Source organism: Serinus canaria, chromosome 1 (assembly GCF_022539315.1).
Source record: "Serinus canaria isolate serCan28SL12 chromosome 1, serCan2020, whole genome shotgun sequence".
Lineage (NCBI taxonomy): Eukaryota > Metazoa > Chordata > Aves > Passeriformes > Fringillidae > Serinus > Serinus canaria.
Window position 1 is genome coordinate 108,418,926 of NC_066313.1, and position 23,930 is coordinate 108,442,855.

Sequence of the window (23,930 nt, forward strand, 5' to 3'; positions counted from 1 at the left end):
GGGTAGCTGCAAGGGCTGACTGACCAACTTGGTGCTGAGGAGCTCCCAGAGGAGGAGACAGTCCCACTGTAGGAGGACAGGGTGTAGAAGGATGTGTAAAGGTAGCTGCCAGGTGGTTTATGTTCTTGTTTATTCTATATGGGAGCTGTAAAAAAAAATGGATAGTGTGTCTTGGCACGGAATGAATAAGGAAGCTGAAAATGTGATTTTGGGGTGGGGAAAGAGCTCGCAACAATGAGGTTGTAAAAACAACTCCCATAAAATATATCTTGGTCAAGTTCAGTTCTGCTTTTTGTGAAATTAGAGAGAGCTGATCTTACAAAAACAAGTGCTGGTTGAGGTTGCTGTTGTATGGAATTGGCGTGTGCTGTTTTTCTAGCAGACTCTCTTCACTGTCATCAGAGTGCAATTTCTCCAGAGTCGCTGTGGGATGCAACAGATTTCTTGGAAAAGAAGGTTGTGTTGACACCCACAGGCTAGTAATGTTTTCACAAGAAGGAACATGACTTTACATTCGACTCTCTTGAAAAGAGATTAGCAACACTGTGATTTATAAGAATTGCCAGGATTTGAGGTTGCTTTTTCTCCCCTCTCTCTGAATCTAAGCTCCAGCAGGTAGGTGTTAAGTGAGTGAAGCATTTCTGGCAAGATTTATGTGCCCATACAGTAGAATGGGAGTGAAATCTGACAGTCTAAAGGAGGGGGAGCAACTGACAAATAGAGGGGGTGGAAAAGGCAGATTGGCTTGGATTTTTTCTTTCCTTTTCCTTTGCAGTCAAAACCCTTTGAGACTCTCCACTCTTAGGTTGAAAATTTCCTTTACACAGACATTTCCCTCCCTTGTCCTTTTGTTCTAGCAGTAAATATGGGTCCACAGCATGTACATGGAAAGCAGGCACAGCCAAGGCTAAGGCTCCCTGAAATAATGTCTTTCCTAGAAACAGATGAGAAACATTTTCCCCAGAAATGAGATCTCTCCAGTGATGAAGTTCTCTTAGAAGAAAGAAGCCCTTTCTCACCATGGAGCCTTGCAGTTAAGTAAACAGTACTAAAAGACAGTGTGTCCTCAAAGAGGAGGGTGTTCCAGCCTACATTGCAACAAAAGCCTTTGTTTTTCAGAAAGATCTACCACCATCCTGTTTGGTTGTGAGGATCAAAGGGGTGCTGAACAGCACACGATTGCTTTTGCAGGACCATGGTGGTCAGCAGTCCCAGGACTTCTTGGCTGTTAGATGGGGAGCGATCTAGAGGTGTAAGAGAGTTAATATAGTTTGTAAAATCCCCAGAAGCTCAACACTTGATGAATAACAGATAACAAAAACCAAAATGAGCGGGAATGGTTCCATTAGCCCCACGATTCCTACTGAGCAGTACTATAGGAATACAAAACAGGGAAATAGTTCAGAGGATAATGGCATCCTTCTGGCTGCAAAAAGGAGCATTTTCAGACATGAAACTACTGAATATATATTTAAATGTCAGAACTTAACCTTAAGTTTATTTCTGAAACTGCATCTGAAAGATATATCCTGAGCCATGGGTGAAAATAGAGGGGGAAAAAAGCCACACTTGCTAATTGAGTCTTCCTTTTATGGCCCATGGAAAAATACAGACACATGGATAATTGACAATCTACTATCTGAACAAAATCTAAATGTGCAGTTATGCCTAGGTTCCAACCGATTTGGAGTGTCCATTGGCCACAGAAACCCATCACCTCACTCATCAGAATAATATAAAGGACTTCAGAGTAATATAAATATAAAGGACTTCAGAGGAAACCCTTTGACTCATGTGGTGTCTTTTATGATGAAAGTACATCATAAAAAAATTTGCCACCAGTCCTAAAAAAACCCACTGCTGCAGTCTGTGTGTTTGTGAGGTGACTGGAGTGACCTCCTGCTTGGGACTACTTCTGAGAAACACAGGGAGTACAATTCATCTGGAATCTTCTGTATTTCTCCTCTTCTGTGACAGCCTTTAAGGATCTGAAAACATCCTCAGTGAGAACAACTTGAGATTTTTCTGAAGCTTCACTGGAAAATGAGAAAGACTAAAAAAAATTGTCGTTTTCCTGAACTGCCAGACACCTAAGGATTAAGCACTGATGTGAAATGGAGAAGATATCAGGACCAAGTTCTGATAACACTGACTGGTGACTCAATAAAACATCATCAGTGGGAGACCATGAACTTGTTCCATCCTAAGAGATGATTGCTGTTATGGCACTGTGGAGGATAGTGTGGCCAGGTTCAGATCCCTGTGCAGACAGAAAGCTCAGTTTTGCCATGTCAGTGACCTAACCAGTGGTGTCTTGGCTAAGCTGAGCTGTTCTCCTTCTTTGGATGCAAACACTTTTTCTGATGAAAGCCAAAGCAAAACTGGTTTTCTTCTAAAAAAGATTTATGTTCTAACAAATCAACATCTTCCAATTAAAAAAAATAATGTGTATCACTGGAAAATTCCCATTTAGCACCACAGATGAGTAAAAAGTTTTGCTTTACAGATGGAGTTAATAATAGTTTATAAGCTAAAATGAAAAGGATTTTGGGTGAGCTTCCTAAAGAGGAAGTGAGTCACTGTCTCGGCAGGAAAAGTGTTCCAGATAGGCAGGGCTGGACGAGTTACAAAACACCCCCCAACTGTGTGGAGTCACAGGGAGTGGACAAGGGATTATTGCATCCCAGATTGCAGAAAACCAGGAATTAGTAGGGGGCCTTGAATTCCCCCCTGGGCCATGTGTCTCTAGGTATGGCCTTCTCCCATCTCCCAGGCTCAGCTGAGTCATCCCAGGGAAGGCGGAATGGCTGAGGAAGAAGCAGGTGTTGCAGATGGGTGGGTGATTCAGTGGATGGTGTTATTCCCACTGAGTCAATGCTAAAGCAGTTTGTAAGCAGGAAGTTGGGGACACTGTGTGGCTTCAGGATCTGCTTTCTAAATCCAGTGACATTCAAGGAGTCTGCGGTTCCCTCAGATTGCTTTCCACAGGGTGAGTTGCTTTTAGTTGTTCTTGGGCACAGCATTTTCAAAAAGCAAAAAGTGGAGAGGCATTTTTAGACAGACAGAGGTGTCTGTCAGTGGAATTTACAGTCTTGAGAGTCCAGGTCAGTTTTCATGATGGTATTTCTACATTAGGAAGGCATTTTTGGAAAACAGAGTCCTCTATTCTTGTGACTGACTTCGCAACCCTCCCACTGGTTCCTGGAGTGTCTGGGTTGAACCTTTACATGGAATTCATTTTAAAGAGAGCTCTGTATATTTTGTATTTGGCAGAGCACCAGGAATGGTGCTGGCACTCCTCAGGTGTACTTAGTGACCATGAAAAGCAAGTTCTCCATGGCCACCATGTCCTTTGAAGTGCCAATATTGTCTTACAGAAGAAAGGTGGAGCTGCTGCATCTCCTCTGACTTGCTTAAGTCATTGAAAATGTTAGAGAACATGTCCTGTAATGTTCTGAAGTTCTCAAGTAATTCAAGATATTTCACTTTCTCCGTGTGTGTACACGAGTCAAAATTGCACACATTGTACAGCACAGAGGAGAAGATTTAGATCTTCAAAGTCACTGCTGTTTCCTCTGTCCTTTTGGCATTTGGGTGTCTCTCTTCTCCTGCTGGAAGCATTACAGGTTTGAAAGGTGGGTAATTTTTCCTTCCACTCTTCAGTAATTCAGCCCTTAGTCCTTCCATTTTCTTTTATTCCATGGAATTTCCACTTGTTTTCTTTTTTTTTAATCTGATAGCATGTTTCCCTCCAGTAAAGAAGAGGGAAAATTAAAATATAATTGCTGAATCTCATAAGAGCATCCCCAGGCTTGGGTCCGTATGGCGCCTGAGAGGATGGCAGCTACTTCTTTGCATTGCTGCAATGTGATAAAATGGTCCAAAGGTCTGGGTTGGCAGAGATGGCCTTCCAACTTCTTGTGCAGAGGGCAATTTCTGGGGAAACCACTTTCTGTGGACACAAACTCTCTTAGCCAACCGTTCCCTCTGAGGCTGAGGAAAACAAAATGGGCAGCTTTCCTTAACTCATCTTTGACATTTGTATTTACTGTTTCCCACCTTATCCAGCACCTCTCTTATGTTTTATTGGCTGAACTTCTCATCCATTTCTCCTCTGCCATCTCTTCTTCCTTCACAGAGGTCTGGATGCCCACAGGAGCTCAGTGGAGTAAGATTTAGAGAGCAGATTTCAGATGGGCTTCATTTCTGGAGTGCAGTAATGACATACACTTATTGTTGCTTGCTTATTATTGTTTTTTCTAAATAGCTATTTTTGCTCTTAAAGGATTTAATTCTGTTTTTTCTAAGAACGAAATCATCCAAATTGTTATGTAGGGAAAACTCACTTCACATGATAACAGGGTAAATCTTGATGCTCTGTTTCTTTTAAAAATTATATAGTTTTTAAAAACCATACTGTTTCTAAAGCTGAAATGCTATAAACTCCAGTGTTTAAGCACTGGCATGAATGCATTTTCCTCACTACCTTTTTGCTTTTTCTTTGCATAGGTAATCTGTTCAACATTATGGAGAAAGTCTGTGTCAAAGCCTGAAAAAAACCCAATTCCTCCAGAATGCTTTGGTCACAGCATCATCCATCTGCTGCACAAACAGCAGCCACACCTCAGTCCAGCCCAGTGCCCATAAAAATTGTAGTGATGAGAGCAGCTAAAGCAGAGGGACTGCCAGGATCCAGAACCTTCCCACTACCTTTTTCTTCATAATTTTCATCACAGCCTTTCTTTCCTAAATAAAGATATACTACATTTTTATTTCTAGAGAAGAATTTAGGCAAAATCCACAGCGTTAAATAGGAATTAAGTTGTTACATCTTCCCCATCTCTTTATGAGATGCAGGTCAAACCTTAGATGGGATGCAATCTCCTTTATTTCTTGCCCTCTTTCTAAACAAATCTAGAGTTGAATGACTTGGCTTGAATTTATTTATCAGTTATTATTCAGAGAATAAAATGAAGAGTAACAGCATGTATCAATTAAATTTTCCTCATCCAATCCTAGCACTGTTTTCCAAGTGAAAGCAATGAATACAATCTCTGCTTTCATAAAGCTTCTCTGTGGTAAAAGACTTTCACAATTGCTTCCTACTGAGTTTAGCCCCAGTTTCTTTACTGAACACCTTTACTAGCCAGGTGCAACAAGCAGAGCAATCTCTGAGAATTAGATAGTAAAGTAAACTCTAATGAAGTGAAAATCATTATTTCTAATGCCTGTAGAAATATCACGATCCTCCCTGTTTCCCTTAAAATGTCAATAATTTTATAATTTTTTTGTTACAGGTCAGGAATTAAAAGATTAAAAAGAAAAAGACTACTATTATTTTTGTACACATGTTAGTCTGCTGGACTTGACAAGGTGTTTTCTGATGTTCTAGCTTCAAGAACCACTTTGAACCCTTTGAACCACTGCAAACACTGCTGGAGAGTTGGAAGAATGAAAATAAGGCACTGATTGAAAAAATAGAGAAGAACCAGGCTGGTCATTACTACATTTTTTACTTTAAAACATAGTGAGACAAACAGGAAATAAAAGCCCTGTGAGGACTCTGAGTCTGCAGAGGAAAAAAAAAAAAAAAGAAAATATAGATATTGTTGTTCCCAAATCAGAAATGTCCAGCACAGTGGGGCTCTGACCCTGACGCTGCATCTGTTTAGTGCTGTGACAATGTTGATATAAAAAAACCTGTCTCCTAAACAGGTAACTGCATCAGGGCTGGTGAGAAATAAATGTCCTCAAAAGCAGGCTCTCTCCCTCGTTCCCTCCCCAGAGAGAATCAGTGACCCACAACTTTTACCTGGATTTCTCTTGGAGGTGCAAAGAAATGGTTCCCATTTCCCAGGCCCTAAAAAGCAGCTCCTTGTGGGCAGCACAGGGAAGTTGTGCTGCAGATTTCCAGAGAAGAGGTGTGGCCCATGGCAGAGCCTCAGGAGCAGACACCCCTGTTTTGGATATCTGGACTAAGCCAGACTCCAAGACCTCTTCTGCAGTGCTGTGTCTGCTTTGGCATCCTCTTCACAATGAATGTGACCAACCAGAGAGAGTTCAAAAAGCCTTGGATATGTGGAAAAATTTGCTTCACAGAGGCAGAGTTGAAGCTCTGTGTGTTTGACTTACTGATGAAGTCAGCAGATGGCTTGCTCATAGTTTATTAGCTCTTATGTTAAGAGAAGGTATTTGATAGTGAAAGGTGATGTAAGCAAGGCTGGAGTTTTTTTTTTTTTTTTCTTGAGGAACAGATTTTACTTTAAACAGAAGTTACTTGGCTCAGGAGAGTTCATTCACTTAAGAGGGAACAGCAATTCCCTTAGGGGTATTAAGGGATTGAGCGGGTGAAAAACTGCAGATGATGGTGATGGGAACTCCTGGCCTTGAAGCCTGACTGTTCCATAAAACTTCTGGGTGGAGGGATCACAACAGGAATGCACAAGGGATTTCAGAGCTGTGTATAAAATCCTACCTCAGCATTCTCTCCGTGTGCCTGGAACAAGCGCTGTGCTGTCCCACGCATTCAGATCTGGCTTGAGAACTTAAACTGGTCATGAAGGTAAATGACAAAGTAACAGGGCACAGGAGGGGGGGCTGGTGATGTGCAAAGGGTACTTGAGATCCTTACAAGTGATTGTGAGCAGGAGATAAACAGCTCACTTCTTAATCACAGCGTGCCATGCTCAGAGGAAAGGCAAATGTCACTGCAACATAACCAGTCCTCTGAAGGCACAAAATAACTTGCTTGTAGGGCTTTCAAAGGTTACTTCAAGGCTTAGAGTCAGAATGTTATCAGGATCTCACGTTTCAATATTTGTGTTAAGCCATGATGTTAAAAAACCTCAAAACATTTTTAAGGTGGAGCTGGAGCAGGTTTCTGAAGATAATTCTGGGATGTAGTCACCTGTGGAGTCACCTGAGGAGGGGGAATGTTGGTTCAAGAGGCCTTTTCCCATTCCAAACCTCTAAAATGTGATAATTAAATAAAGAGGATTGTTATACAAGGAGGCAGCGAGCTGATAGAAAGACATGCCAAAACCCAAGCTTTCACGAAAATTGGAGCTAATCTGTGTTACTATGTCTTCTCCATGTCTGTGCAAACTGGAGTTACAGCCTGTACACCAAGAGCAGTGATTTCACAGTGCTCCCCAGCTGGAAAGAGCTCAGAAGGTTGGACCCATGAATGGGGCAGTGCCACCACCCTGTGGTGCCTGCTGGCTGCCCCAAAGCACTGAGGACCTCGGGTCCTGTGTCCTGCTCTGGGTCCCCCACTCCAAGAAGGACATTTTGGTGCTGGAGCAAGTCCAGAGAAGGGCAGTGAAGCTGGCAAAGGGTCTGGAGCACAAGTCCTGGAGGAGCTGGGGTGTTTAGAAAAAAGGAGGCTCAGGAGAGACCTTGTCACTCTCTACAGCTCCGTGAAAAGAGGTTGTGGCCAGGTGGGGGTTGGTCTTTTCTCACAAGTAACAAGTGACAGGACAAGAGGCCATGGTCTTAAGCTGTGCCAGGGGAGGTTCAGGTCTGGCATTTGAGGATTTTTTCACAGAAAGGGTGATTAGATATGGAGTGGGCTGCCCAGGGAGCTGGTGGAGTTGCCATTCCTGGAGGTGTTCAAGGAAAACTGGATGTGGCACTCTGTGCCATGGGCTGGGTGACACGGTGGTGTTTGGTCACAGGTTGGACTCGATTATCTCAGAGGTCTTCTCCAACCTAACTGATTCTGTGATCACTTTGATCCTTATCACTGCCCAGAGATCATTGTAACCTGCTGCCACTGATATATCACAGAACAGTTTGGGCTGTAAGGGACAGCATTTCCAAAGAACTGTTGGTGGCCCATGGTCATGTCCAGTACTCCTGCTGCCAGGCCTTTAACCAATCCAGGGATGAAACCCCATGCATTAAGATATAACATTTTAAGTGAAGTCCCAGAATACTGCACTAAGTATTTTCCACAGCTGCCAGATAATTATTAAATTTCTGCCTTGTGGGAATTCTGAAAGTCTTTTTGTTTTAAATGTGAACAGTTTCAAGTGGCAAAATTCCCTTTGGTTTTCAGCCAGTTCAATAAGGCAACAGCACTGGCTCAGAGAAAGGGGAAGACAGGTCACCTTGAGAAGTGAGACTGACTTCATGCTACTTCTCTCACTTACTGGTACTTTCTTCCTCAGACCTGAGGATTTTTGCAGATGGAGAAGACACAATCTTCCCTGCAATGTCCTGGTTCCACAGTTCTATATCCATAAGTCCATGAGTTACCCACTGGCTGCCTGCAGCTTTTCCCTCATCCCAGTAAAAGAGACAACATGTAGGATCATGCCAGTTTGTTTCCAGGAGGATGATGTTTTGACACTGATACTTAGAAGCAAATATTTATTTGGGGCAACCCTGTTTATTTATCCTGCTTTGTTTTTCTTCCTGAACCAGTGGGAACAATCAACAAGTTCATTTCCTTGTTGGGAAATGATGGCTGGATTTGTCAGTAAGCTCTCTAACCAAAAGAAGTTTTGGGTTCTGGTTTCTACGCAGGGCCACACTTTAATTTTTGCTTTCTCTTTATTTTCACTCTCTGGCTGATTTTTTTAATAAACCTGCAGTCAAGCAGCACTCCAATGTCTTAATCTGCAACTTATCTCCAAGGAAATCCCATGGGACACATCCCCAGTCAGTGGCTTGGGGATAGTCACCCATCATCAAAGAAAGAAAATGGTTTCATTATTGAATGTAGGATATTTCACCCAGCATCAGCCTTTACAAAGTCTGTGATTTATAGCAGTTGTACAGTATAACAGCCTTTCTTGGCAGGTAATGTTTACATATTGCCCAACCTTGCCTAATTTCTATGTACATTTCAAAGATTATTGGTTAAAATAGTCAAAGGTACCATTACCATAAAACATCACATGCTTTATGCTAGAAAGTTGTGATTTTTTTTGGTTTAGACAGAGGTTCATGTGTCTGCACAAGCAAAGGAAAGGGCTAACTTTTATTTTAATGTAAATCCTGTGTAATTCAAGAACTGAAGAGAAAGAAGTCCAGCAAAATAAAGGTTATTGCATAAATAGAACAGAGAGGAAAACAAAACTATGTTTAAAGAAATGTGATGTTTACACAGCACATTTAGGAAAAGTTCTTTCTCATTTCCAGGTCTTTTTAATTGTAAGAGGGCACCTGTTTGTTAAACTGCGCGGCTTGAAGAGTCTTGGGAGATATTAAAGATCACAGATTATGGCTCTGGCTACTGTTCAGCATATGAAATCAAGGAGAGGAGGAATTTACCAAGTGTGAGTGTTGTAGAAGCTGTCACCAGGCAGTGGCTGTGCTGGGAGAGCCAGTAGGCCTGGTGCAGCTTTGGCACTGGGTTTGCTCCGTGTGCAGTCCCTGCAGTGCCCCTTGATGAGATCAGAAGTGACAGTGCTCGGTGTCCTCGAGCCCATCAGCCCAGGGACAGTGGGAACAACCTCTGGAACAAGTGGTGGGAGTGCCTGTGGGTGAGCAGAGTGTTAAAAACACCCAAAATGTCTTTGATTTAAGGGCTGCAGTGCCTCTCTGCTTTAGGGAGTGGATCTGGCTGTGGACAGGGAGGAAAAGTAGCAAAAGAAGAGACGAGAAAGTGCAAACCAGAATTTTTTTGGAAAACACTTCTTTTGCCCCGCCTTTGTTAAAAATTAAAACAAATACCCACTAGCTGAAAAATTATATTGAATAATTGCACTTCAGATACTATGCCAACAAAACACACATGGGCCGTGGTGATAAAACATTTTCTCCCAGTGGAACAAATCACTTATCAGGCTATGATACAAAGTAAGGAAACATTTCAGTACAAGTGAACTTTAGCTTCACAATAGCTGCAATAAGGGAATGCTGACTTTCAGCCGCCTTATTTGGAGGAGAATTATCCAGACCTACCCACAGCCTTTACTTATCTGCTATTGTGTAATTTTTAATGTCATATTTTCTTATACGTGCCCCATAATTATTTTCCACTAGAGACATGTACAGCTACTATTTTCCTGCCTCACATGTTTCCTATAAATTTTCATCTCCCTCTTTTCTCAGCCACTTTGTCTCTCACTTTCTTTCCATACCATGAGCATTTCCTTTCTTTCATTCATTTTTGTATTATTTCTTCTTTTTCTTTTGTCTGTTTTTCCTTTCCCATCTTTCATATTCTGTGTGACACTAAGACCATAGACTGTAATTTTCTCTTTTCCCTATTTCATCCTCCATGATGTTTTCAACAAACTTGAGAAGAGAGAAAAATTTTGAGAAGCTTTTTCATTTATCCTGATCTCTCTAGTTTTCTCTGTGTCCTTTCTCCATGTGAGGAAACCAACAGCTCATCCAGGAGAGGTTATTAGAGCCATGTCTGTTCTGTGCTTTGGGGTGCCAGGACCTGGAACAGAACACGGAGTTGCGATGTAGAGGAGTGGTCAGAAACAGCACCTAAATTTTTCATTGCCCTGATACAAAGAGTAAGCTGAGATTCCCCTAAGAATCACAATTAGGCTGATGTGAAAATCCTTGTGAGAAAGGAGATTGCAAAGGTGCTGTGACAGAAAGGTTTCTCTGTGAGATTGAGGTGTTTGTTTGCAGTGTGTTACTCCAAGGGCTGCTTCTGCCTATTGCTGAGACTTCATTTCTTCTTCATCACAGATAACATAAAAATATGGGTATTTATGTCTCGTGAAAGTGAAAAAAAGAAAGAAAAGGAAAGCAAAACAAGCTTAGCAGGTGATACCACACTGGTATTATTTAGAGTTTTGCCTCACTTTTAATCTGGGGTTTTTTTGTTTGTTTGTTTTTATAAATACTAGAGAAATTAAGGGAATATATAAATTCCACCTGAGGACAGATATTCTGTTCAATACATAATTTCCATATTATTCTTCATACTTGGAAGACACCCATGACTGTGGGAACTCAGCACATCAATCCTGATGTCCAGGGCTACCGAGAGAACCCTCGGGAGCCTTGGAATGTTGCCAGAAGCACTTAGTGGCTTGATTTTGATCCATCTAGGGATGTGCCACCTGTATGAGGAGATGGAACCTGTGAGAATCACTGGGGTGTGAATGGTGAAGGGAAGACATAATTATAGGGTAAATCACAGATTTTGGGGTTTTGGTACAGGGGGGTTGTGGAGACAGGATGGAGGAATCAGGGCATGTCACAAGGCTCTTCTTTCTTCTTCTTGTCGTCCATCTTCTGCTGTGGTGGTGGCACTTGTGGATTGGTCTGGGGTGAAGGTGTACTTGGTGACGAGGGTGATAGGTATTGGGGATAAAAAGTAAATATGATATACGTAGTTTTTACTATAAAAGACGTGACTGCCTTGTGGGTGGTCAGAGTGCCTTTGGCTGCTGTGCTGGTCAGATCCAGGTAGGGCAGAGAAGGGACTTTGTAGATAAGAAACAATAAACAATTCTGAAGACCGCAAAAACCCAGAGTCCAGACTCATCTTTTGAGGCCCAGCGTGCAAGAACCATCCTAAGCATGTGTGGGAGCAGAGACGGACAGCCCAACCCCATACATGACTTCACAGGAGGTAAACCAATTCCAAAAGCACCACTCTGCATTGTATTAGGGAGACTGGGGACACTCTATGTGTTTTAGCAGTCGGATGTGTACAAAACAACAAATTTTGCAGGCAAAGGGTGTATCAGCTCTGCTTAAATATAGTGCCTGTTTTCTGTGAACATTTTGTGACTAGAGAGAACTTGTAGATGCAGAAAGCCTGTTGGCACTGCTTAGCCTAAGCCAAACCTGTTGCATTTTTCTTCTTTTCTCTCCTCAGCAAAGCAAAGGGGTTGTAACCTACCAGGCTGCAGCAAGTAGTGCCATGCATGACCTTTTGTTTCTTTGACATGCTACCTTATAAGCTGGTAGCTTTAAGAAATGCAAGGCAGAAAAATTTAATCTCCTGGAACATGACGTAAAGCCATTTAATTATTTTCAAGACATTCTTTGAGAATGACTGGGTTTGCAGCTTGAGGTGGGGCGCGTGCGTGTGACTAAAGGTCTGCACTTCACCAAAAAAGGCCTCCCGGCTGTCCCAATCAGGGCTGTTCAATCAGGCTGTTTCCTGGGCTGGCCTGGGCACTTGGAGATCATGGATGCTTTCCAACCAGGCTGCCAATTTTCAGGCCAGGCTGGGTAATTCTCAGGCTCACCCACTCCTGCCCACGAGCTGCAGTTTCAATGCCCCTGACAGCAAAGTGCTTTTCTTTGGCTGTGCTCCAACCAAGCATGACTCCAGCCCTGCCATTGCAAAAGGTGCAGGCTCCTGAGTATTAAGGATGGGTGAGAGATGGAATTTTTTTTGGTCCACAGGGAATGCATTCTTCTTTCTCAGAATGGAAAAAAAGCACTGATTTTTTTTTTCTCAAATTTCCTATGTGGCCAAACCAAATCCCCCCCAAACACCCTTAAAACTCTCTTTTTGAACTGCTCTCTAAGTTTCATTTTGATAAAAAACTCATCTCATTCCTGCTCCACCTTGAAAAATATTTTTTTTCATGTACTATAAAATGAAAGTCAAACCCTGGTAACCCATCTTTTCAAGCTGAAAATCTAAAACATTTGCTTTTAACAAGTTCAGGCTAGACCTTTGAAGACTTTCTATAAGATATTTTCTTTTAGACATGAGAGGTTTTTTCATTTTTCTTTTAATTTTAGAAAAAACCCTTTATTTTGAACAAATTAGCACTTGTAGCTTTTTGTTTGTTTGTTGGTTTGGTTTGGTGTTGTTTTTGGTGTTTTTCTGGTGGGAAAGGTGTTGCCATGGAAGATTTCCATGCAACTCTGTAGTAAGCTAGCCCATGGAGAGACTGTGAATGATTTTACCAATCAGTGCTAGAGAAGAGAAACATTTGGAACAAAACTTGACCTAGGGTCTCCTCCACTTCTCCTCTCCAGTGATGTACCTGCTTCTCTTCCCTGTATTCTTGCACAAACCAACCACTCCTCTAACTACAATATAGGCACAACTGAAGATTAGAGAAAAAGGGCTTCAGACACTGAAAGAAGCTGGAAAGATACTCTAATGAAGTACATAGATCTTCACAGAAATGTGGGAAGATCTAATTCTGCTCCACAGTGGCTGAGATTCAGTGCTCTTCTCCTTTGATATTCCCTGTTTTCTGAGGAATGTTGTCTCCAAAGACTTCATCCAAAGATCATTGAAGCCAGCTGAGAAAATCCCTTCTAATGAATTTTTCCATAATTTTGAACATCCTGACATTTATTTTTTCTCTTTTTTTTTTTTTTTTTTAATTTTGAAGGAGGAAGAGCTGCTAGCTTATTTATGCTCTCTTCTTTGCCAGCTGTGGTAGCATTAGGTCTTGAACTGAGCTCTAAACCTTAATTACTGTAGCAGCACTGCAAAAAAGCCATCCTAATTCTGGGAATACAAACATTCCGTTGTCTCTCAAAAGTCTCTGCTAGAATAAAATGTCTTTTAAAAGATTCTTATCTTTTAAAGCCAACTGCTCTGCTCTTCTTACCACCACCTTCAGCCTCTAGGTCTAGAAGTAAGTTTCATCACTTTCCTTATACAAAACCTGACCTAAAAGAAGCAAAGCAGGGTTGTGGGTACAGAGATGATTCTCCTCCCGAGGTGGGTGGAAGAATACATAGCAGTACTTTGTTAGAGAAAGGTTTTCCATCCATTCTCAGCCAAGGGAGACACATTTTGAGTTCACATTTCAGCTGACCAGACAGGGCTATGTGGCTCTCAAGGAGTTTCTGTGGCAATGGATGAAAATATTTGTATCTGGATTTGTCTTCTGCTGGTTTTGTCAATACCAGAAAAGGTCAATGTTTTTCCTTGGTCAGGGAAAGATGATGTCTAGATTTACAGCAGCATGAAAGCTGAAAGAAGAAAAGCAAGAAGTAGTTTTGGCAAATAGTGGATCCTTCAGTGTCCAGGAACCATTAACCTATTAAAATGAAACTGTTTCTTTTTCTATCCCCAGGGCACTTCAGTCATTCCCATAAGCTCAGATCCTTCCAAGCAACTCAGAGGAAGCAAAGCTCCCCAGAAGGTTCCTGCTCATCTCTTCAAGGAGACGCTGCAGACAGAAAGCAACAGCTCATCAAGCCTTAATGGCAAGAAAAGAAATGAACTAAACAAATTCTTTTTTCCTCCTGCTAGCCCCAGCATTTAATTTTTGACTTTTAGAGTCTAAACATAGCAACACGGCACCGAACAGAAGGCTCCCTAAATTTTTGGGAATCTCTATTCTTGTATTTAAAGCCTAAAAGAAATGTAATGCTTATTCTGAATATCTTCAAAGTAAATCAATAACTAAGCACGATTCCTGTCCTAGTGTTGTTGGAATGAGAAGCTAGATTCACAAAATGTTCCACAATGGAAATCTAGAGTAAGAGTGCATTAAATCTGAGTCTTGCCCAGTACACTGTCACTTTTCTGTCAGATTCCCATGCCAACCTCTTTTTAATACTGTTTATTTCAAATGAAGCTCCCCTACATCTTCTGCCTAGGAAATGAATTCATGCAAGATCCCAGACCACATGACTGCAGCAGCATGAGGGAGCAGACATTTAAAACCACATTTATCATTTCAAGGAAGCCATTCCAGGCTGCTTTTTCTGAGAGTGATTGAAAGCAGTTTAGGAAATGTAGAACACTAAAATAAGAGGAAGATGGAGACACAACTACTGGTATGCTCTCAAATTTGTTCAAGGAGATCAGGATACTCATGTATATAAGAGTAATTTCCACAAACTGTAGTTTCAAATCAAAATTCTTGGTTTTCCTCAACTAATGCAGCAAAAAGTTGTCAAGTGGCACATGTCAGGGTTAACAAAGCACTGGCTGTTGCTCATGCCCGCTGTTGGATATAAATGAATACAAAAATAACTCATCAATGGTTTGAATTGGCATTGGATTTTTAAATCTGGTGGTTCTGATTTTAATTTAACATATCCTGTGGTGCAGTGTGTGAAATATGTACTTAACCCAGATTGTTGTGAGATGAAAGCACCCTCGTGTTTATTTTACATTATTTGCTGTAGTTTGTTGAAAGCCAACATTCCTGGGCAGTGAATGCAGCAGGGATGAATCATTTGAACTAGGTGAGGGGTTAGCAGCTGGAAGAAAATGAAAGTTAAATAACTACATTAAATTTCAGCAAAATGGGTTAAATAATGTTATGCTAGAGAAACTTGTATCTCCATTCTGAGACAAGGAATTATGGTACTTATTTCAATGGGTTTTCTACCAGAACTTCTAATGTCAGCTGTGATTAGAGGTAATTAATATCACAAATTTCCTACCTTCAGAACTGAGGTGCTAAAGGAAAGTTAAGTACAAATTGCTACCAAGAGCTGTAGCAAATGCACTGAATGACAGTATAGCACCAGGGAATCAATCCTACTGATTCATATCACCATAGGAATCTTAATCAAGGAGCAGGACATCACCAGATTGAGTATTGAATGGTTAAGGAAAAAAGATGGGCCCTGTGCTGGAGAGCTTAGCACTGAAGCAGAGGCCAAGGGGAATGACAAAGGAGGCAAAGAGAAGGGAAAGCAGAACAAAATGATGGAGCAGCAGCACCAGAAATGAGCCCAGCACAGGGGCAGTCCACAGTAAAGATTTTCTGAGAGCTTGTAGCAGTGACTTTGACAGAAGACAAGAGAGTGGCTGCGTGGGTGTTTGTGGTGGGCCCGTCTCACACCTGAGTGCTGGGAGTGATGGGCAAAGCTGCCTGCCTGAAAATCTATCAAGTGGGCAAATAAAGCTTAGATTAAGGGCTAGAGGAGGGCAGAAATTTTATCTGGTTAGTGAATGATGCACTTGAGCCTTGAAAGCAGAAGGAAGGGGCTTCTCCTGAGCATAGGAGGGCAGAGGAAGGGGGCCAGAGGCAGCAGCAGAGCAAAAGCCACCCCTGAGGAAAGGATGCTCATAGCAGTGTTTGAGCTGGGTACAAGTTGGATGAGACAGTGCTTTTCAAGGCCAGAAAGAAAAAGAGGTGGGAGTAGCTGAGATTCAAAATGCCAGAAGCCTGCACAAGAATTTTAGCTGAAAGGAGACGAAAGGCCACAGAATAAAGATGGTATTGAGAAAAAAAATTAAAAATCACTGAGCATGTGGGAAGTCTGAGCCAAAGATGTTTCCTAGGATGCCTGTGGGACAGGCAGCATGCTCCTGAGGCTATGGGGTACCTCCCAGAGCTGTCAGCTGAACAGCTCTGCTCCCACCACGCTGGGCTGCAGCTGGGGGGGAGTTGTCTTTTGGGTGGTGTTAGAGGGAGAGGCTTCAATTGGGAGAGATGGAGCAGGGGAGCAGATCTGTAAATCACAAGGGACTGGGAAAGGGAATTCGAGTGTGGGGCTGGTGGTGAGATTGCACAGAGACAGCATGAGGACACAGAGGAGCAGAGGAGAGAATCAGACGGAGAAGTGCCTGGAAAGTGGGGCAGTGAAGAGAAGCATCTGCAGAAGGAGATTTGAGCAAGGAAGAGAAGCCAGTGGGGTCACCAAGAGAGAATGGTGGCTCCATGGGTGCCTGGCAAGTGAAGGTCCCAGGTGGTGTCCTCAGGGCTGTGCACTGCTCCTTGTGGTTTCACAGGCTGCTCTGCAGAGGTCTCTGACTTTCTTCCTCTGTCTTCAGCTGCTCTGCTCTCCTTGCTCAGGTGTGAACAAACACCAAGGAGACAGAGGACAGGCTGGGACATCCTGCATTCTCTTACAGCACTTGAAAGATCAGCATTACTGAAACCCAGAAGAAGGGGTGTTGAAGGCTGTCAGAGTCAGGCAATCAGTCAGGCAGGTGCACTGAGGAGTACAGAGAGCTGGGAAAGAAGGGGCAGAACAGCAAGAGGCTTTCCTTGGGCTAGCAAACACTTGGGTTGCACAGCTACAGGCTTCATCATCACCCTACTCCCCCGATTTCAGTTTTCAGAGACAGCATGGTTTTAGTCCTTCATCATCCTGTCAGTCTGGTCCAGATGGCAGAGACTCAGAGCAAAACAGTTATTCACCAAGAGAGGGATTGCAAAAGGACAGTCTCTCTCTAAAAGCAGTAAAGTTGCATTCAGTGAAGACAGCACTATATCTAAGAGCAGTAAGGGCTGGACTGATGTAAAATGAAGGTGGTCCTTTCACTTTGGTCATTCTTATGTCTGCATTTTATGTATAGCTTCTATAACTCTGAATAGTACAAATTTTTTGTCCTTCAAAAAGTGTGGGAATACTCTGTCTGGCCAAATAAGTGTTTCCTGGTTGCTCTTTCCATTAATTCTCTCAGTCTTTACTGAGGGGCAGAAAGACAGGGAATGCTTAAATTTCTAGATCATTAAGATTGGAAAAGACCAAATCCAAAATGTGCTTTTTTTCCAATCATTAAGATTGGAAAAGACCCATGAGCTCATTGAGTCCAGCTCAGCACCTCCATGTCCAACACTAAGCCACATCCACACCTGCCATATCTTGACGACTTCTGAACATTTCCAGGGATGGTGATTCCACCACTTCCCTGGGCAGCCTGCTCCAATGTCTGATCACCCTTTCAGTGAAGAATTGTTCTCTGATATCCAATCTAACCATCCCCTGGTGCAATTCCTGAGACTTCCATTGGAGATTCTCGCTTGAATTCAGCGCACAGGTTCCTGCTTGAGTTTTGGGCTGATTTCTTTGAGGTGCAGAGGTTGTCAGTGCAGGTGCTACTGCTGAAAGCCCTTGCTGCCTCACTTCTTTGCCAGAAGGCCGTAACTCCTGCCCTGAGCTGCTTCAGGATCTGCTGGCGGATGGATGCGGCTGCGACAGACAGCGCCGCTCCAGGCGGGCGCGCTGCGGGCTGGCGGGGGGCTCATCCCGCGGGGCGGGGAGGGATCCGAGAGCTCCCATGGAGCGCTGCCGGCTCCGGGGAGCGCTCGGGGAGGGGATGCGGCGGCTGCAGCGCGGGGCCGCGGCCGCCCGGGGGAGCGCAGGCACCGCCGCCCGCACCGCGCTCCGCCCGCGGGGCTCCGCGGCAGCCGCGCCGAGCCGGAGCGGGCGCTTTCGAGCCCCATCCAGGATAAAACACTTCCCCCCTTCCGTGAGTTACATAAATTTAAACTTTTCCCCCCTTTTTTTCTCCCTCTCTCTCTTTTTTTTTTTTTTCCCATTATCGAAGATCTCAAATATTCCGAGAGAGGTTACAAAATGTGTTTACTTACAAATTTGGAAGTAGCGACAAGACGCAATGCAGTGAATTTGTCATCTGCTCATGACTAGCAGATGGTCCTCCTTCTTTGCAAGCAAACTGCGTGAGTCACATCTTGCCTGGTTTGTAGGATCGAGCCGAGGCACTCCCTGGCACCAGGGTGGACAGAGTCGCCCATCCTGATCGAGCCGCCTGCCCACACAGCCAGTGGGCTCCCTGGCACTGGGGGGATCTCACCGTGCCTTTTGGAAGGGTTCCTCATCCCTCCTGCTTCCACGGCAGATTGGTCCGGGTGCACTCCTGTCTATAGAGACTGCTTCACGTGGCTCTTGCAGTGCAAAGGGATCTTTAAATGGGAACACATTGCATTAACATTTTACAGACGAGCTGAAAAAGATAACTGTGAGTTATGCTTAAACAGACTCATTTTTTAGCTGTGGATGAAGCCAAAGTGGGAAATGCAAAAAAGCCTGATGAGACCCTTTTGCCAGGAATCAGTGCTGCTGCAGAGCAGTGCTCCTGTGAAAACCTGCACCAAGCTCCCTGCATCAAGGCATGACATGTTGAAGGTGTTTCTGAGCTGTGCTCTTAATCAGTAATAAAATAAAACAAAATTAAATTAAAAGAGTGCAACTCTCCATTGGTTTAGAGGCCGGTGCGGAGCTTACAGAATTGGAGTTGCTTGTCCTGGTAAACAGATGAGGCTCAATTTTATTACAGGTATGTTAGAAAGTTGTTTTACAAGAACTAACATTCTTTCCTGCCTTCCCTCTCTGGTTGGAGTTGATTTCTCTCGATAGCTTTTCCTCAGTTATGACACATTCCTGGTTTTGCCTTATCATGCAAATTTGCATGATTGGTTTTCCTCTAGATTTGTGTCTCTGTGTGTGTATTCTTCCCAGCAGAGCAAGAGGGAGCAAGCTTCAATGATACAGAAATGACATACTAAGAGTGATGGGGAAAATTCAGGGAAGATATCAACCTGAAAATGTTTTGAAATGTTTTTTTGCGAAGTGGACAGGTTTCAGGTTGACAGGTTCTTTTAAAATGAATTCATTTCCAAAGCTGTCACTTATTTATATGGCATAATACTTGTTGCTCTTTGCTGAATGCAAGAGTTCCACTCTCTCACACCAGCCATGGGTCAGTTGTGCACTCCTGCCAGATGCTCACGTTTGCACAATGTGAGACACACAAATTGTGCTTGATATTCTGTAGGTAGCAGAGTCCATATAAATAATATAAAGAAAATGCTGGGTTTCCTTGCTTTTCAGTTTCTTCTGGAATGTTTTCTTGCCTGGTTTTCATAGAAGAGCACTCCAGATTAAGGCACTTTTCATAGGTAAAAAACAGAAACAGTCCTCTCGTTTCTGAAAGAAATGCTAAAATTTGTGGAGGACAGTGAGGAAACTCATGTAAACCTGGTAATAAATCCAAACCTGGCACCAGGAGCTCTGATTTGGAGGTCCTGGAGCTGTAACCAACCTGTGAGCACCATGGCACAGCCACAGTCCATCACTGACATTTCCACCAAAGTCTGTGTTTCAGAGGTCAGAGGCTACCCTGGGAATTGCCTCCCTGCAAGAGGACAGAGTTTGAGCTGTCTCCTCTGTCTGAGCTCCTCATCAGTAGCTGTGAAGGTGCTGGTGCTGAATTGTCATCCAGAATGTGGGATTGAGAGAGGAAGGGGAATTGAGGGCTGGTTGTAAAGGAAACATGAGGGGGTTGCTTGCAGAGGTGGATCATCTTCAGGTTTGAGAAGGGTGACACTCATGGGGGCCCCTGGGGACTCCAGTGCTTCTAACCAGCATCAGGAAAGCCCTCCAAGGTGCCAAGAATAGGTTTGTCCTCTTGGTCCCTGAAATGAGTCTCCTCTCTCCTCTCCTTGCTGCCAATAAATCCAGGATTAGGAAGCTGACAGCCGCCTACATGTTCTGGAAGAACACAGTGACCACATACAAAATTTATAGCCTACAATACTGCTGTAGGTGGGGATATAAAATACTTTTGTGGGGTTTTTAGGCTTGGGATTCCCCGTGGGTGCTGGCAGTGACATATCCTGATACATTATCCCCCTCCCTGCAGTGAGGCATGCAGGAGGAGAGGGCTGGTGTGCTCCATGTCAGTGCAGAGTCCCAGGGATAGGTGTTGTCCCAGGTGTTCTGGCAAGGTGCAGGTTATCTGTGTTTGATGCACCTTGAGCTTGGCTTTTGCTCCATAGTCAGATCCACCTGCTTCAGGTCAGTGTTGTTCTCTTTTTACTGTCAAAACCTCACATGCCTGTCTGGTTTCCCTCTTGGGCAGCCTCATTCACCCCCTAAGACCCTCCCCTGGGGCCTCAGCAGATAACTGCATAGATGGGGAGCAGGCCATGAGCTAAAACATGGGCACCACAGCTGGTCAGCATCAGCCTGGTGGCTTTTCCTTGCTAACAACATGCACTGCTCACCCCTCATCACTGTTGTTTCACCAGCTTTGGTGACCCCATGCTCACAGAGGGGAAGGAGACAAAAAGAAATGCTTGAAAAGGTCCATGGGAGGCCCAAGTGTGAAGTCTGCAGGAGGAAAATAAACTCAACAGAAGTTGTGAATAGAAAAGAGTGTCATAGTGAGCTCACACAGGCTTGACATTCCTTGGTTTCTACAATGTCTGGGATCTGGACCTGAAAATCCTGGGTAAAACTACAACTAAGGAAGATGAAGTGTCAAAGGCTCTCACCTGTGTCTTTGTTGCTGTTGGAAATGGAGAATCACAGCTGTGAAATTTAGATCCTAGCCAGCCAGCTTCTGTGAGGTTTCATCTCTGAGCTGAAGTTGGCTCGTAGTGGGCAAGTTTCTCATTACTTTTGGGTTCATTGGGATGAATAAAAAACATAATTCATTCCAGCTAAAGAAGAGCTGCATCTCCATTGGAGGTGCTTTGGGTAAATGGGAAGCTCTGAGATATGTGTTCTGCAACTCACAGTGAGAATTTAAAGAAGATACCTGGGAAACTGAAAAATAAGCAACCACTGGAAAAGCCATCATCTCAATGTTGGATTTTCATAAGGCAGGAGGCCTGGAAGTAGATGATATTTAAGGTCCCTTCCAACCCAGGCTATTCTGTGATTCTTTGATATTTGGGAAAGGGCAGAAATCCAGGTGCAAACCCAACAGAGCTACCTTGCTTCTAAGTTATTTAGTTTAAAGCTAACTCAAGGAGGGCCATGGAAATTCCTCATGGAAATCAGATAAGCCTATGGATAAAATAGTAAAGAAAAACTTCAAAACTTGCTGCTAAATAACTAAAATGAAACCGACAGAGGTCCTGATTGTACTAATATATGACAATATCCAGTCCCTACACCTTATCCATGCCCCAGATTCCAGCATAAAATCATGACTCTATTCAGCTATTTCAAACAGAGCTTGCCAAGATCAACTGCTTCATGTTTAATGCGTGCTTTGTGTATCTCAGGTGAAGAAAACACAATAGAATGGCAAATCTTACCCAGAAACAGCACTGCATTTCTGGATTTCCAGACCTGTCTTAGCCTCAAGCAAGGGAGAAGTTTGTACAGCAGTTAACGTGATTAAGCATGACTGACGCCACATGTGTCCTAGGCTGGGAGAACTGCTAAACCTCTAAATTTTGCCCAGTCATGTCACTGAAAGTGATTCCATACACCTGAAGAAGATTGCTACGCCCAAATGTTTATTTTTCTGGTGATACTGGTTGACCTACTTTTACCTACCAGGGGAAGTACAGGATGTTCCTATCCAAATGTCCCGAGACCATCCCAGATGAGCTTTCAGACCTGTTTGATGTTATATTCTGGGTCCAGCCTGACAGAGAATTGAGCTCAACACCTTGCACTCCCTTTTCCAGCAGGAAATACAACTTTGTCTGCCTGGCTGTGGCTCCGAAATAAAACTGTATCTCCCAAAAAGTAACCCAAAGATTTGACTTTGTCAGGAAAGAAGATGTGATAAGAATGTGGTTGTCTTCAAGGGCAGATAAGGGAGAGCTTCTGGCCCTACTGCATGGCAGATCTCCAGCTGGGAAGTCCTGTGGGAGGAAGGAGTGTAATTCTGTGGGACCAGCATTAGGGATGAACTCAGCATCTGCTACTGGATGTGAAATAGTCCCTTGAAACTGAATCCAGCTCTTCTCAATCGCCAAAGGAGAGAACTGTAGTTTTGCTAAGGAAAACTAAGCCTGTGGTCTCAAGGGATATGAAATACTCTTTTATTGTTAATTTGTATATTTGCCTGGCTGAAAATGTAATCTAAAGCTGTGTAGGAGGAACGTATCTGGAAGGGTTTTTTTCCAAATTTGTTTTATTTGGTGTAGACACACTCTGAAATAAACCTGAAGCCTGGGAGGGGTAGGAGGGGTGGAGGCTGGGCTTGAACCTTAACCCCATGAGTGTTCCTCTCGGCCCCGTGGGCTCTGGCTGCACAGCCCACACAGGGCTCCCCAAATTATCTCAAAAGACAAAGTGATGGGGATCGATGTGGCTTGTAACTTCTTCCCCAACTCCCTTACTATTGATGTTTTCTAACAAGAGATCCAAACTGTGACAGGGGAAATGAGTGAAGAAAGACCTTTCGAAAGAGGAGCAAAATGGGAGCCGATCCAAGCGTCTGTAATTAGCTAATGGCTGTGAATATTTATGAAATCTCCCAGCAGTGGCAGTGAAGTGCTGATCCCAGAGAAGTGGACGCCCTCTTCCTTGATGTCTTTAATCCTTGCAGTCCCAGCTGCCATGGCTTGAGTTTTGGAAAACCCCACCCTCTTTCTGGCCTCTGATCAAAATCAATATTTCAGAGGGAAATGCAGAAGAGCAAAGGAGTTAAACAAAAGTTCAGATAAGCATAACAAATACTGGAAAGATGAGATCCTCCAAGCAGAGTGCTCTAGAAAGCACTCACTCCTGTTAATCTGGGCAAGGCTCTCATCAATTGCTCTGTGCAGGAAGAGCTATTATTGGACTCATGAGGAGGTAAGAGATTTATTTCCTCAGCTGCATGGAGTCAAGCTATGAGATATCATTAAGTAAGAATAATTTGGATATGAACTTTTAACACACAAGATTTGTAGGTTCTCCTGTGTTTCCAGTCCTTTCCAGATAGACCTTTCCTAAGGGATGTTCAGGATTTCTGTACCATTTAATTATATATTCCTTACAAGTAATTTTTCTTATGTCTATGTGATAAGTGGCTGTGTTGATCTCCATTTGATCATCTGTAGATGAACTTGGTAATCAATACTTTGGGGTGATAACAAAATAAAATATTAAAATGTATTTTAATTTGAGCAGCTCGGTGGCAATCCAGCAATGTGGATTTCATTTTCCTGGCAATACTTTGATGCAGTTAATACATAGCCCAGAAAAAAAAGATGGTAAAATCCAGAATGGTCACATCAGGTTAACTGGTCTCATGGTTGCAATGGCAATGTGAGGAGCTTGCACTAACACACAGAGCTGAATTTTCAGGGTGTGGGAAGCTAGTGTGCAAAGGGTCTGATGATTAACTTTCTGGCACCAGTTGCTTTTCTGTCACACTGCAATCATTACTTCAGGCAAAAACAAATCATTTTGTTGCTTCATCGGCAGAAAAAAGCCCAGTCCAGCTCCATCTTCTGCCAAGCCTGAGCCTTCTCTTTCTTTCTGGGCATATGGAGGGTCTGTGGCAGCACTGTGGAAGAGACCAGAAGGAAGGTGCCAGGAGAGCAGAGGTCCCAGTGCCCAGCTGAGGTTTTTGGGATCAG

The 23,930-nt window shown here is 43.4% G+C and overlaps 1 long non-coding RNA gene across 1 annotated transcript; it reads left to right on the forward strand.

Annotated features, from left to right (window-relative positions):
- The first annotated feature begins 2,486 nt into the window (after nucleotides 1-2,486).
- Nucleotides 2,487-14,321, forward strand: LOC108961933 (uncharacterized). The gene is made up of 2 exons (XR_001990347.3): nucleotides 2,487-2,989; nucleotides 13,980-14,321. It is a non-coding gene; the product is annotated as an uncharacterized LOC108961933 (long non-coding RNA).
- Nucleotides 14,322-23,930: the final 9,609 nt, after the last annotated feature.